Source organism: Mustelus asterias, chromosome 14 (genome assembly GCF_964213995.1).
Source record: "Mustelus asterias chromosome 14, sMusAst1.hap1.1, whole genome shotgun sequence".
Taxonomy (NCBI): Eukaryota; Metazoa; Chordata; class Chondrichthyes; order Carcharhiniformes; family Triakidae; genus Mustelus; species Mustelus asterias.
Window position 1 is genome coordinate 26,572,730 of NC_135814.1, and position 14,497 is coordinate 26,587,226.

The following is a 14,497-nucleotide window of genomic DNA, read 5'->3' on the forward strand; positions in this document are numbered from 1 at the left end:
CCTCTTAACTCCCCACAGTCTGTCCCCCATCTGTAAGGCACAGGCCAGGATTGTAATGGAATGTGCTCCACTTACCTGGATGAGTGGGGCTCCATCAACACTCAAGAAGCTCAATGCAATCCGGAAAGGAACAACCTGCTTGACTGACAACCTATCCACTGCCTTAAATATTCATGCCTTCCACCACCAGAACATAGTGACAGCAGTATGTACCAGAAAGGAGCTCAATACAATTCAGAAAAAAACAGGCTGTTAGACTGGCAACCCATCCATGACCTTAAACATTCACACCCTCCACCACCAGCACATATTGCTTGGACATACTGCTGGCACTAAGATGCATTGCAGCAACTCAGCAAACCTCCTCCGACTGCACTTTCCAAACCTGTGATCTCTACCATCTGGAAGGACGAGGGAATCAGACTCTCCCACCTGCATGTTCCTCTCCAAGCCACAAACAACTCTTAACTTGACAGTTGCTGGTGCTGGAACTCCATTCTTAGCAGCACTCTGAATGTACCTATACCAGATTGACCGCAACAGTTCAAGGTTGCGGATCACCCAGCATCTTCTCAAGGCAATTAAGGATTGACAGCGAGGCTGGCCTTGCCGGTGCCTCTCACATCCCAGGAAAGGATTAAAAAAAGAGTAATTGATGCTCTGGAAGGCATTTATCATCATGACAATTGAACAATAGCTTTGGATTTGCACAACAGGCTTATATTGCTTATATTGGAAAATAAACATTTCACAGTGACATGTCAGAAAATATAAACTGAACAGCACATCGACTATTATGTGTAAACTCTTGGATCGTCTGATTAGTGTTATTTGAATGCTGAAGAAGATTTTCATTAGTGAGAAAGTAACTCGTCATAAACACCATCTCAACAGGGATTCATTCTGTAAAGTTTCTATACAAGTAACTGTAATTATTCTTCACGGCATTTCATCTGATTTGAAATATGTTTTTTTTTAAACAGGATTCAGCGATACACAAAACATTTTTTGAACAGTGAGAGAATGGGACATGTTTGCATTCTGAGGCATTTTGTGTCCTTGTACGTGAATAACAGAAAGTTCACATGCAGGTGCAGCAAGCAATTAGGAAGATAAATGGTATGTTAGCTTTTGTTACAAAGGGATTGGAGTATAAGAATAAAGAAGTCTTACTACTAATATACAGGGCATTGATCAAACCACTGTGCATAGTTCTGGTCTCCTTACCAGAGGAAGGACATACCTGCCCTGGAGGGAGTGCAACAAAGGTTCACTAGACTCGATCCTGGGATGAAGGAATTGTCCTGTGATGAGAGATTGAGTAGGCTAAGTCTATATTCCCTGGAGTGCAAAAGAATGAAAGGGTGATCTAATTGAAACATATATAATTCTTAAGGGACTCGACAAGGCAGATGTTGAGAAAGTGCTTCTCCTGGCTGGGGAATCTAGAACATGGGGGTCATAGTCTCAGGATAAAGGGCCAATCATTTAGGACTGAGATAAGGAGAAATGTCTTCACTCAAAAGAATTGTGAATCATTGTAATTCTATATCCCAGAGAAGATTGTAATTTTCCACCCCAGAGAACAGTGAACATTCTGGGATTGAGCATATTCAAGACAGAGATTGATAGAATATAAAGGGGAACAAAAATAGTGCGGAAGATTGGGCTGAAATAGAAGATTAGCCATGACCTTGTTGAATGGCAGAGCAGATTTGAAGGGCCAAACGGTTATTCCTGGTCCTATTCCTTATGTTCTTGTGGTGACAAAAGAGCCAAAAATAAGATGAGGAGTTTTTTTAATTATAAGAACAGATTTTTAGGCAATTTGATTGAGATATTTAAAATAATGAAAGCTTTAGATTCTGATGATATGGAGGAGGCACAAGTATTAGTTATGTGAACATAAGAAGGACCTCCGGTCTTCTCAGTGCTAATTTTAAGCAAACTAAGTGATTAATGAGAACTATCCATTCATTATCTGCTAAAGTAAGCTGAGTTTGTTTAAAAGAACTATTAAACTGACTGTCGAGGTTACATGCCTGGAAAGTTGACTAAATTCAGAAAGTGCTACACAAATTGCCTGGAAGGTGACAGATAAGGAATTATTGAGAAACCGCTGGAGGAATTTAAACTGGCTATTTCCAGTTTAACCAGCCCTGGGACAAGTACCCTGGGATGGGAATTGGACAAGTACACATGAATAAAAGAATGCTATATCGTCCCTCAAGTCTGTTCAGCTGCTCAGTGAGATTTTTGCTGACCTATGAACTAATTCCATAAACCTGCATTGATCCCATATTCCTTCATACCTTTGGCTATTTTGTAAATCAATCACAAATTTTAAAATTGATAGTTGACTCAGCATCAACTCCGATTTGCAGGAAAAGTGTTTCAGATTTCCTTAACAAATTGGGCTTGATTGAGAGCTCCATTGGTCGCTCCCTCGCTAATGGGCTTGAAGATGGGGAGCTGCCCACAGCCCACTCATTTCTCTGAAGGGCCTCACTTTACTGTCACCAGTTAGGCCCACGCCAAGTGTTCAGACAGGCAGATTTCCATGCGTGGGTTCACGCCAGGCCGGGGTTGAGGTTCTCTCATGTTTTTTGTGCACCCCAAGTTTTACCCCTGCCCTGCTTCACCCAAGTTGTCCTCCCACCGACATCCATAAGCTTCCCAATCCTCTCAACTCCCTTGCTGGGGCCCCCTGCCAGCTTGAAACTTAGAAGGACGCCAAATATAGTGCATACGGACACACACACACGTGCACACACACACATACGCGCACACGCACACACAAACATACATATGGACACACACACACACACGGACACATACATGGACACAGACACACACACGGACACACAGACACACACACGGACACACATACGGACACACACACCCGGACACACAAAAAAAGAAACAAGATCCAGAGACAAAGCCTGAACTTCGCTCGTTAACATAATAGGCTGCAATTGTTGTTGTATTTAGAATAGCCTTTCAAGGGAGGGTCTGCCACACAGACATTAACATTTTATGGACTGTGCAGAGACACAAGGTAGCCCTTGTCTGAGCAGAAATCAAAGTCACCTGACCCACCTGGACTCCATCTTGGGTCAAGGTAAATTGTCCCTATGCCAATATACCAAGCTGTTAATTTTAAAAAGTAAAAATATTCATTATTTCTTGAAGTCCACTGGTCTGCCAGGAAGTTTGCAGCCATGTGAGGGAGCATGCGGGAGTTCACCACCAACCTTGCGCATCTCTTTGCTTGGAACCCACACTAGGGTTTGAGACACCACCATCCCCCCTACCCCTGCCTCCCCTCCCCTTCCTCCCCCCGCTTCCTCCCCCACCCCTTCCTCCCCCACCACCTCCCCCCCCCCCCCCCACTCCACCACCCAAGCCTGCTTCGCCCCCACCCCAGCTTGGAAGGAACTGAACATAAAGTTCATGGCTTGGTTACCTTCACAACAATGGGCAATGTTGTTCTCAGCCTGTTCTGGGGCTGCAAGTCTGCCTGCACGATGCGGCAGATTTCAGTAACAACCCTAGCAAAATGGAGACATTGTGCTAACCATTGTCCCAACACACGGTGGCATAATGGTTAGCACTGTTGCCTCACAGTGCCAGGGACCCAGGTTCGATTCCCGGCTTGGGTCACTGTCTGTGCGGAGTCTGCATGTTCTCCCTGTGTCTGCGTGGGTTTCCTCCAGGTGTTCCGGTTTCTTCCCATAATCCAAAGATGTGCAAGTTGGGTACATTGGCCATGCTAAATTCTCCCTCAGTGTACCCGAACAGGCGCTGGAGTGTGGCAGCTAAGGGATTTTCACAGTAACTTCATTTCAATGTTAATGTAAGCCTATTCGTGACAGTAATAAGTAAATTAAAAACTTTAAAACACAGTTTCTGACTTCGGTTGAGGTACCTGTATAATCCGTGAAGACTTTGGATGGAAGCGGCCTCCTATATAATGTCTTTCTCTCCCTCTTCGTTCTCCCCTTTTCAACAATCTGTCCTGCTCTGCTCATTATTCTTCTTGCATCCATGGCTGAGAGAAAAGGATCTGAACAACACTCTTGAAGCAAGAACCAATGCCTTCACCATCATGAGCCGTGCCACATCTTGTAGATACCAAGTGGCCAGACAAATCTTTCTATTATATGGCTTTAGAAATTGCAAAAAGAGTCTCATGCATGTCTGTCTTTTGACTTCCTAAGATACTGTACAAAGAACGCTGTTGGAGATTTGTAAAAAGGGGAATTGTTCTGATAGCTGCTTGAAGTGGAGTTTCGCTTGAAAATTGTCCGCACAAAAACGGGAAGATGGAATAAAACTGGATGCTGGGAAATATTGAAGCGAGTTCAAATAGCAGCTACCAGGTAATCAACTCACAAAATCTGTAAGTTAATTACACCAAGGAGATTTATATATACACAAGGCATGCCTTAATGGTGTCATAAAGCCATTAGGAAAACTCAAACCATTTAGACGCGCAACTAATGAGACATAAAGATGTCACACCTCTCCATTTGTGTGGGGGGGAAAAAAACTCTCAGGGAAGCTTAATGGATAAAGTGGAAATGAAACACAAAGTCTGTCACACTCCGGGCAACACGATGCCTCAACAGTTCACCGATTCTCACATTTATCAAAGGTAATTAACAAGTGAAGTGGTGCACCTTTCTAGCACCAGTGTCACTCAAATCGATCGAGAGTATGGAGATAATTTTTAGATCTTAATTTCAAAACGTAGGGGCCTTTGTCTCTCTCCGCAGATGATCTAATAATGTCTTTCTACGTATTTTGTAGAAGTCGTGAGTTTTTCCTCAGACTCTCTTCACCTCTCAGTTAGTTAGGAAGAGATTTGGTGTTTTTTCCATGAAGCGGCATGGTGGTACAGCGGTGAGCACTGCTGCCTCTCGGCACTGGGGACCCAGGTTCAATTCCGGTCTCGGGTGACTGTGTGGAGTTTGCACGTTCTCCCTGTGTCTGTGTGTGTTTCCTTCGTGTGCTCTGGTTTCCTTCCACATTCCAAACATGGGCTAGGTTGACCCTTAGTCTCAGGGGGATTAGCAGGGTACAAACGTGGGGTTATGGGGATAGGGCCTGGGTGGGAATTGTTGTTGGTGCAGGCTCGATGGGCTGAATGGTCTCATTCTGCATTGTAGGGATTGTATGAAATTGTGTGAGTTTAGCAGAAGATATGACTATGTTGGAGGAGGAGGGGGGGAAATTTTATTATTAAGGATATGCTGACCAAAAGCAAGGTGATTCACTAACTGTACATTGTGAACAAGAAGAGGGAGAGTGAAGTGAGAAATCAGGTATCATTACTTATGGCTAAGGTTAGTTCAGTCAGGTGTGAGGAAAAGGTAACGCTAAATTTGAGTTCAACCTGCAACCCTGAAGTGGAAGAGGATGGAATCAACCACCTTGTTTTAAAAGTCCCTGATTGGTATTTCCATTCATCTGGATTATCTATGCAAAGTTCAACTCATTAGAAATTCTCCGATCAAACAACCTGCCTAATGCCGCATCAGCAAGAACTACAAATGCACAGAGGAGGTGTAAGGTGAGGAAATATACAGGCTGTACTCTCTATCTCACCTGCACTCTCTCATTTCCTTCTCTATTAATGGTATGCTTTGTATAGCGCGCAAGAAACAATACTTTTCACTATATGTCAATACATGTGACAATAATAAATCAAATCAAATGAAAGAATAATAATTATCTTCACATTTTTCAATTGTGCAGCCATCAACTGAATTAAAGTTAGAAGCTTAGTTTAAAAAAGCTGCAACTGCAGAATCTTTGCCACATTAACGGAGTCCAAAGGTTCTAAGCGGTTTAAACACCTGCGGAATTAAAGGTTGCCAATATTTTACAGAATTATTAAAGTTCCGACTTAGGATATGTTTACACAACCCCACTCTGATTATTTTCTCCACAGTTGAATTTTCGCAAACAGGGTCAGGGAGTTTCAGTTTGATTGTAGTGTTTTATTATAGCTCCCTGTTTGCAGTGAGCTGGCAGCCAGACCCCGCTGGAGAGAAGGGGGGAGGGGCAATTGAGGCCCCTCAGAGGGTCGAAGGTAAAGGGGGGGGTGCCCCCTGGACATTGCCATCTAAGCAGTGCTAGCCTGGCCCCCTGGCACTGCTCAAGGGGCAAAGTGGCAGTGCCCGGGGGCACCTTGGCACTGCCCACTGGGCATTAGCAGTGCCAAAGGGACGGGGCCTAATGGGGGCAGGGCCTCTCTGGGGCAATCAGTGGGGGTGCGGGATCCCGCTGAGTTCATGCTGCAGGCTAAACATGATGGTTTTGCCTTCCCAATACTTAACTGGAGGGAATTATGGCTTAGCTAGCGCTAGATGTCAGACAAACAATCTGACAGTCCAGTAACAGTGTTGGGGTTGACAGAGATAGAGTTGATTACTGTCAGCTTATAGGAAAAAATGTGAGTCCTCTATTCAGATATGTCATCAAGAAGCCACAGGTAAATGAGGGAGGAAAGGGACCAGGGCAGGAATAAGCCATCGATGGAGATGTTCTGGCTATGGCTGTATAGGTAAGAGTAATGCCAAGGAAGAGCAGTTCCACTGAGCGGACAACAGAGGAGAGGCATTAGGATGGGATCGACCAGTTCAAAGATTGCAGAGAGGTCATGGTCACTGTCAAAAGATTTTTCCTTTGATTAGGGCCAATTTAGTGGTGCAACAAGGTGGGTAGGAACCTGATTGTCCACATGAAGTTAGAAGAAATATTCAAGTAGAAATCTTAACTCCAGGCCTTGAGGAATTATGCCACATTAAAATGTGCATCCATCCCCAAGATAGCCTTTCATTCTAATTAGACCGAGTTAAGTTTGACTTGTGATCGCACATCTGATCCATAATGGCCCTCATTAGAGGAAGATGAGATTGGCCTTTGCTACCACTTCTGCCATTTCAACTCCTGGTAACCTAGTGGAGTTGTGCTTTTCTGGAGAGTTCACATATTAATGTCAAAAACCATGGCATCTCTCCCCATAAATGATGCGCACCTCTGGCTCCCCATAAATGATGCATACCTCTGGCTGCTTGCCCTGATGAAGATTTTCCTTCAGCGGAAACTATTGATCCACAATGAAATAATCTAACGACCAAACTAATTTTAAAGCAGATGCACGACAGTTTAATTATGAACTACGAGCATAAAAATGTAGCAGCACCTATCATTTATGTGTTATTTAAAAAAAAACAATTTATTCCAAGATGTGGAGTCAGCAGGAAGCAAAAATATTATCCAAACAAACTACTGCATCAATAATTCACTCTAAATTATAGCACATATGATGAAGAACTATGGGGCAAGCTTTCATCTCCCTGTTGTACGGTGCTAGGCTTATAGTCTTGGGCAGTCCAACAGTAAATACTCAAAGCAAAATCTTACCAAACAAAGTTTCGGTTGCGGTGTGGAAAATGGCATGGGTTCTCTCTTTTCTCTCCAAATCTCCATTCTCTGTCACAAAAATAAGGCTGGGCATGTTCCACGCCGTCATGTAGGGGGGCGGGGCCTCAACACTCTGGTAAAGCCCAGCTGCACTGAGATTGGGGACGCATGTTTAATGGATGCCACAGTGAGGACAAACAATGACCTCCCCCCTCAGTGCACCACCATGGAGGTCTGAGGGGCACACCCCCACACATCCTCCCAATTGGAGCCGACATTCACATCTCCCACCCCACGATCAGAGCTGGCACTTCTCCACCCAGTAAGAGTTTTAACAACACCAGGTTAAAGTCCAACAGGTTTATTTGGTAGCAAACACCATTAGCTTTCGGAGCGCTGCTCCTTCATCAGATGGAGTGGAAATGTGCTCTCAAACAGGGCACAGAGACACAAAAATCAAGTTACAGAATACTGATTAGAATGCGAATCCCTACAACCAGCCAGGTCTTAAAGATACAGACAATCTGGGTGGAGGGAGCATTAAGCACAGGTTAATGCTGCCTGTGCCTAACCTGTGCTTAATGCTCCCTCCACCTACATTGTCTGTATCTTTAAGATCTGGCTGGCTTTAGGGATTCGCATTCTAATCAGTATTCTGTAACTTGATTTTTGTGTCTCTGTGCCCTGTTTGAGAGCACATTTCCACTCCATCTGATGAAGGAGCAGCGCTCCGAAAGCTAATGGTGTTTGCTACCAAATAAACCTGTTGGACTTTAACCTGGTGTTGTTAAAACTCTTACTGTGTTCACCCCAGTCCAACGCCGGCATCTCCACAGCATGACTTCTCCACCCACCAGCCCCTCCCCCAGCAGTTGGTGCCAGCACACCTCCCCCCTTCCCTTTGCCCCCCCCCCCGAATGTCGGCACGGTGTCAACCTGTGCCAAGGGGCAATGCCGGGGCATTGCCTGGTCATGTTTCTTTCCCCCAAGGGCTAAATACGCTTCTATACCTCTTGGGGATTCCCACAACAACTTCAAGTCTGGGGGAACTTGTGGTAAACTGTGCTGACATACAGCATCTCGGCGCGGTTTGAATATACGACAGGGGTTTGAATATACTGCAGGAGGTCAATATACATCGAGTGGGAGGGATGGATTAATGAAATGTTTGATTTGATTTGATTTGATTTATTATTGTCACATGTATTAACATACAGTGAAAAGTATTGTTTCTTACGCGCTATAGAGACAACACATACCATTCATAGAGAAGGAAACGAGAGAGTGCAGAATGTAGTGTTACAGTCATAGCTAGGGTGTAGAGAAAGATCAACTTAATGCAAGGTAAGTCCATTCAAAAGCCTGATGGCAACAGGGAAGAAGCTGTTCTTGAGTCGGTTGGTACGTGACCTCAGACTTTTGTATCTTTTTCCCGAAGGAAGAAGGCGGAAGAGAGAATGTCCACAGTGCGTGAGATCCTTAATTATGCTGGCTGCTTTGCCGAGGCAGTGGGAGGTGTAGACAGAGTCAATGGATGGGAGGCTGGTTTGCGTGATGGATTGGGCTAAATTCACGACCTTTTGTAGTTTCTTGCGGTCTTGGACAGAGCAGGAGTCATACCAAACTGTGGTACAATCAGAAAGAATGCTTTTCATCGTGCATCTGTAAAGGTTGGTGAGAGTCATAGCTGACATGCCAAATTTCCTTCATCCTCTGAGAAAGTAGAGGCATTGGTGGGCTTTCTTAACTATAGTGTTGGCATGGGGGGGGCCAGGACAGGTTGTTGGTGATCTGGACACCTAAAAACGAGAAGCTTTCGACCCTTTCTACTTCATCCCCATTGATGTAGACAGGGGCATGTTCTCCTCTATGCTTCCTGAAGTCGATGACAATCTTCTTTGTTTTGCTGACATTGAGGGAGAGATTATTGTTGCTGCACCAGTTCACCAGACTCTCTATCTCATTCCCGTACACTGTCTCGTCATTGTTTGAGATCTGACCCACTACGGTGGTGTCATCAGCAAACTTGAAAATTGAGTTGGAGGGAAATGTAAATGTATTAAAAGGAATGTAAATCAGGCTCATTCCCATTCTAGACATAAACCTGAGTAAGACATCTGTCAGGGGAGGTGAAAATTTAAAGTTGTATTTCGTCGGCAAGATCCGCAACTTCTGGGGTTTTGCCAAATCAAGCCTGTCACCATTCCCGCAGACAGCAAGTGTGTGCTCATCATCGTCCCCCCTTATATATGGGAACAGTAAATGATCCATGTTTGCAGCTGTCTCCATGCTTGTTTCTACATAAGGCTCTGTCCAGCACTACACTGATCCATAGGTGCAGACCATGTGTTCACTTACACCACCGTGTGGGCAGCAGTTCCACGTTAACCCTTTATGTGCCAGACCCTTTTATTTCACCTCTCCATGTCTTTATCCAATGTATTTACAAGTCATCCCAGTTTAACCTTGGTATTAAATCATTAATGCTCAAGCCTCCAGATTCGTAAGTTCAGGCAATCTGGCCACCTCAATCCTTCCATGTCTTGTTCTTATTATGTTGAAGGAGTGGTAAGCTCTGGTTGCCGCAGGTAATATTTCGTTGAATCAGCAGGTTCTTCTGGCATCTGAGAGTCTTCCGCAATTTCTCTCCACATTCGGGTGGGAAGGACTCTTCAAGGAATGAGGAACAGTCTCCTCCTGGTTCTCCTGATCGAACCAACTGGGATGTCTACCAGGTACGATCAGGGTTGGTCAATGATAGTCTCCTCTCTCAAGGTCTACAATCCAGATTTTGTCATCCTTTTGGTAGTTGTGGCAAGTATCTAGTGTGATACCTTTTGTTGTAGTTGGAAGCTTGCTTCTGCCTATAGGAATGCTCTTGATCTTAATATCTCGCTAATCTTTGGCTACCAGCCCTGGTATTAGTTTATGCTGCAGGGTTGGGAGCTGTGTGTGGAGTTTTTTGTCCATCAGGGATTTGGATGGAGCTTGGCCACATTGAAACGGGTGCACCTGGAAGTTGGCAGTGCTGTTTGGAAGCTGACTGCAACACTACATTCTGCACTCTCTCGCTCCCTTCTCTAAGAACGGTATGTTTTGTCAGTATAGCGCGCAAGAAACAATACTTTTCACTGTATGTTGATACATGTGACAATAATAAATCAAATCAAATCAAATCAAAGCCCTTGTCCTTTTTATTTTAAAGAAGGGCTTCCGACCTCCACATTTTGACTGTGAGCGTCTTGGGAAGCTGGTATAATGGCAGAAGCTGGATGTGATGGCTAATTGGACAAAATACTCTTTTTTTTTGCACACCCCTGCCAGATCTGATAACTCTGCACACTTTGGGTATTGAAGGTGGCATACCTTGGGATTCAATGAAATCTTCTGCTGCAGTGAAAAACTTAATTCTGCCTATAGCTTTCAAGCCTTTCGCTAGAGCCTTTCTTTGTTGATTTCCTTCTGCACCTTTGCATCTTCAGCTTTGTTTTGGGTCAGAACACTTCTTTGATATTTTTTCTTCCGTTTTCCAAGATTTACATTTTTTTCTCCAGACTTTATGGAGGCATGGATTCAGATCTCACCACTGCTAAAATGTGCAAGATGTTAAGTGTAGTTCGGTAGGTCTTAGGTAGTTCAACAGTAAATACTTATTAAATACTAGAAACTATATACATAAGGTCCAAGCCAGGAGCTCTCTCCATGCTTGTGTCAAAAAAGTATAGTTTATTCATGTGAAGGTACATTGCAAAACATTTCAACTTGAAATTTACAGAAAATGCCATGAAAACAAGACTTGTCTCCATGCTGTATGTTCCACTCCTGATGCCTTTCTACAATTGTAATTCTCTTGATATTTTCAAAATATGCTTCATTTAGGTTCCATTTCAGACACAGCCTAGGGCAAAACATTTCAACTCAAAAAATTACAAGAAGTGCAACAGAATTCAACTTTCCTTCATACAACATGTTTCTGAATATAATTTCAATACTTTTGTACTCCTATTCAATGTTAGACACATATCCCAAGTGGATTCTACCAACTTTCCAGCCCCTCAGTGTACTATGTCTTAAACGCCTCAGGAAGCAACCTTTCCCCATTGCGCCTCAGTGGCTGCTGCCCTAAGCCTGAGTGCATAGTCCTGTATCTTGGGATAAAGTTTATTTATGATTTATAAGTCACAAGTAGGCTTACATTCACACTGCAATGAAATACTGTGGATGTACCACTCTGCAATACTCAGGTGAGGACAACTCTTAGCACCAAAAGACCAGAAATGTTCTGGCAGACCAGAGAGCATCTTTCATCATTTTGATCATTGCACAGCTGCATGTTTATCTGTGTCCCTGGGAAGAACCCATAGAGCAGAGTGTCATGTAACACGGGTCTGCTCAGGATAAACCTCGTTAAAAAAAAACACTGCATCTTTGTCAAGATCTGCTTTGCAAAAGCATATTCCAAAAAAAATGGTCTCTTCCCCATAACAGCCAACTTGATACTTGTTTGCACAGCATGATATGACTGCACACAAAGATGGCTACAGAGATGATGATGTTGGACACATTTCTTCTCCCTTTATCAAGAGGTTTAGACATCATGTCCCTGCAATCATGGTCAATTTTTGTTCTCCAGATAAAGCGGAAGATGGCTCAGGTGATTGCCATAGCACATGATTAATAGTGGACCAGACAACATCAAGAGGGCCTCAGAACTCATGCGTGCTTCTGTACAGTCTAAGACTACACTGACCCCTAGTTGTGGATCATGTGTTCTCTTGCATCACTGTATAGGTGGTACTGGAGTCAGTCTTGTGTTAACTCTTTATGGGCCAGACTCTGATGCTACACTGTCCAATTACTGCACACACTGCCGTTCAGTTTTCGTTACTGGAATGTACACCTTATAATTGGGTGGCACGGTGGCACATGATGGTTAGCACTGCTGCCTCACACTGCCCAGAGACCCAGGTTCAATTCTGATGGGGATCAGGAGCAGGTTTAGGGAAATTAAATGTTCTAAAATCCCCTTTCCCCTATTGCAGCAACCCGCAGTGAAAGGGATTCCTGAGTTGCATCTTGCCCACTTTCTCTTTATGCAGTTAACAAAAGTATTGAGGTATCCACTTGTGTTTTTATATAGAGAGAGCAAAAACAGAATGTGTGGGATATTTTCCTGTTGTCGGGAAGGCACACACACACACCCACACACACAAAACTGAGAACACATTCTAATGGAGTTAATTATTATCAAATGTCCCATTTATCAAATTGGTTAAAACGAACCATTTAAAGATTTCTGTGCCGTATTTCTTTTGGAAAACAGCTTGCGTTTTCCAGCCCCAGTGGGTCACTGTCTGTGAGGAGTTCACACGTTCTCCGTGGCCGGAATTTTACCGGCTCGTCCGCCACGGGAATCGGAGCGGGAGAGGGGCGGAGCATGAGAATGTCCGTTGACCTCAGGCAGGAATTTATGGTTTCGGGATGAGCGAGGCAGGAAATCCCGCCCCATCCTCCTCCACGCCCCCGTTTCTGCGTGGGTTTCCTCCGGGTGCGCTGGTTTCCTTCGACAGTCCAAAAGACATGCTGGTGTGGTGCATTGGCCATGCTGAATTCGCCCTCAGTGTATCCGAACAGGCGCCGCCGGAGTGTGGTGACTCGGGGATTTTCACTGCAGTGTTAATGTAAACCTACTTGTGACACTAATAGTTAAACTTTAAACTTATCTGGTCATTATCACATTGCTGTCAGTGGGACTTTGCAGTGCCCAATTAATTGCCCGGTTGTGTTTCCTACATTACAACAGGGACTCCACGTCAAACGCAATTTACTTGACTGTAAAGCCCACTGGGATGTTCTGAGGTCATGAAAGTTGAATGCAAATACCATTTGATCTGCATTGGAAGGTAACAAACAAACGACATCAAAAAAATTGGAATATCTAGTTTTAGAACCGAACATTGGGGCTAGAAAACGCGAGCCGTTTTCCAAAAGAAACAGGGCACAGAAATCTTTAAATAATTCGTTTAAACCAGTTTGATAACTGGAGCATTTGACAATAATTAACTCCATCAGAGTGTGTTCTCGGTTTTGTGAGTGTGTGCCGTCCCAGACAACATGAAAATATCCCACAGCAGTAAAACAGCTTCTGCTCTCTCTATATAAAAACACGAGTGTAACCTCAATACTTCCTTTTTTAAACTGCATATAACACAGTTGCAAGCTAATTTCCCCCCAACCAGGAAGAGAAGGTGGGTAAGACGCAACTCAGGAATCCCCTTCACTGCGGGTCGCTGCAATACGGGGAAAGCGGATTTTAGAACGTTTAATTTCCCTAAACCTGCTGCTGATCCCCCACTCCAGAGAGAAACTGCCTATCAGTTTCTCTCCCAACTGCATCAACCAAATCCAGTGCACATTTGAGAGTAAGGACAAAAAGTTGCGATTACCTTCCTTGTGAAAGATGCAGACAATCCTCTACGGTCAATTTTGAACTCTTCCGGAATTTGACAACTGCGATTGTCAATCATTTCCCAGTTCAGAGAAGCCAACCTCAAGCCACAGCCCGGGACCTCTCATTTCCAAACAAAAAAATCGATCATTTCCAAACAAAAAAATCGATTGGCAAATGAATTTTACATGTCAGGTGAAGCTGGAATATACCAGACAAATAGGTATCTGTTTCTTTCAATGGGAAGAGTTTGTGTGAGGAATGGGCTTGTATGTGAACCTGGGTTGCTAATCTATTTGGCGATCAAATAAACCAAATCAAACATACTGAGGGATAAAGTAAAAGGGCAGCTCCTAAAGTGTGTGTGTTGGGGGGGGGAGGGAGGGAATCAAAGTGTAAGGAAACTTAAAACTTCAAACCAAAATGTGATTAAAGGGATTAATAATACACACCAGCCCCTGCGGTGCCCAACGGGCGTGGAAGGCCTCAATGATGTCCATAGACTCCGCATGCTCCCTCACCATGGACACCCAGCCGCGAATGCAGTCATGGTGGAGGGGCCATGGAGGTCGGGTCGGATGACCCCCTCAGTCGCTCACTGTCTGGAGCTGTTGA

At 44.2% G+C, this 14,497-nt stretch overlaps 1 protein-coding gene across 3 annotated transcripts in view; it reads right to left on the bottom strand.

Annotated features, from left to right (window-relative positions):
• Positions 1 to 13,958, bottom strand: part of kynu (kynureninase) — a 188,793-nt gene extending 174,835 nt beyond the window's left edge. The window contains exon 1 of one of the 3 annotated variants that reach the window (XM_078228015.1): positions 13,881 to 13,958. The gene's annotated coding sequence lies outside the window, so the exon portion shown is untranslated. Of the gene's footprint in view, positions 1 to 1,243; positions 1,300 to 12,717; positions 12,758 to 13,880 lie in introns of those variants that run through there. The other 2 variants (XM_078228017.1, XM_078228016.1) reach the window with 2 other exon arrangements.
• Positions 13,959 to 14,497: the final 539 nt, after the last annotated feature.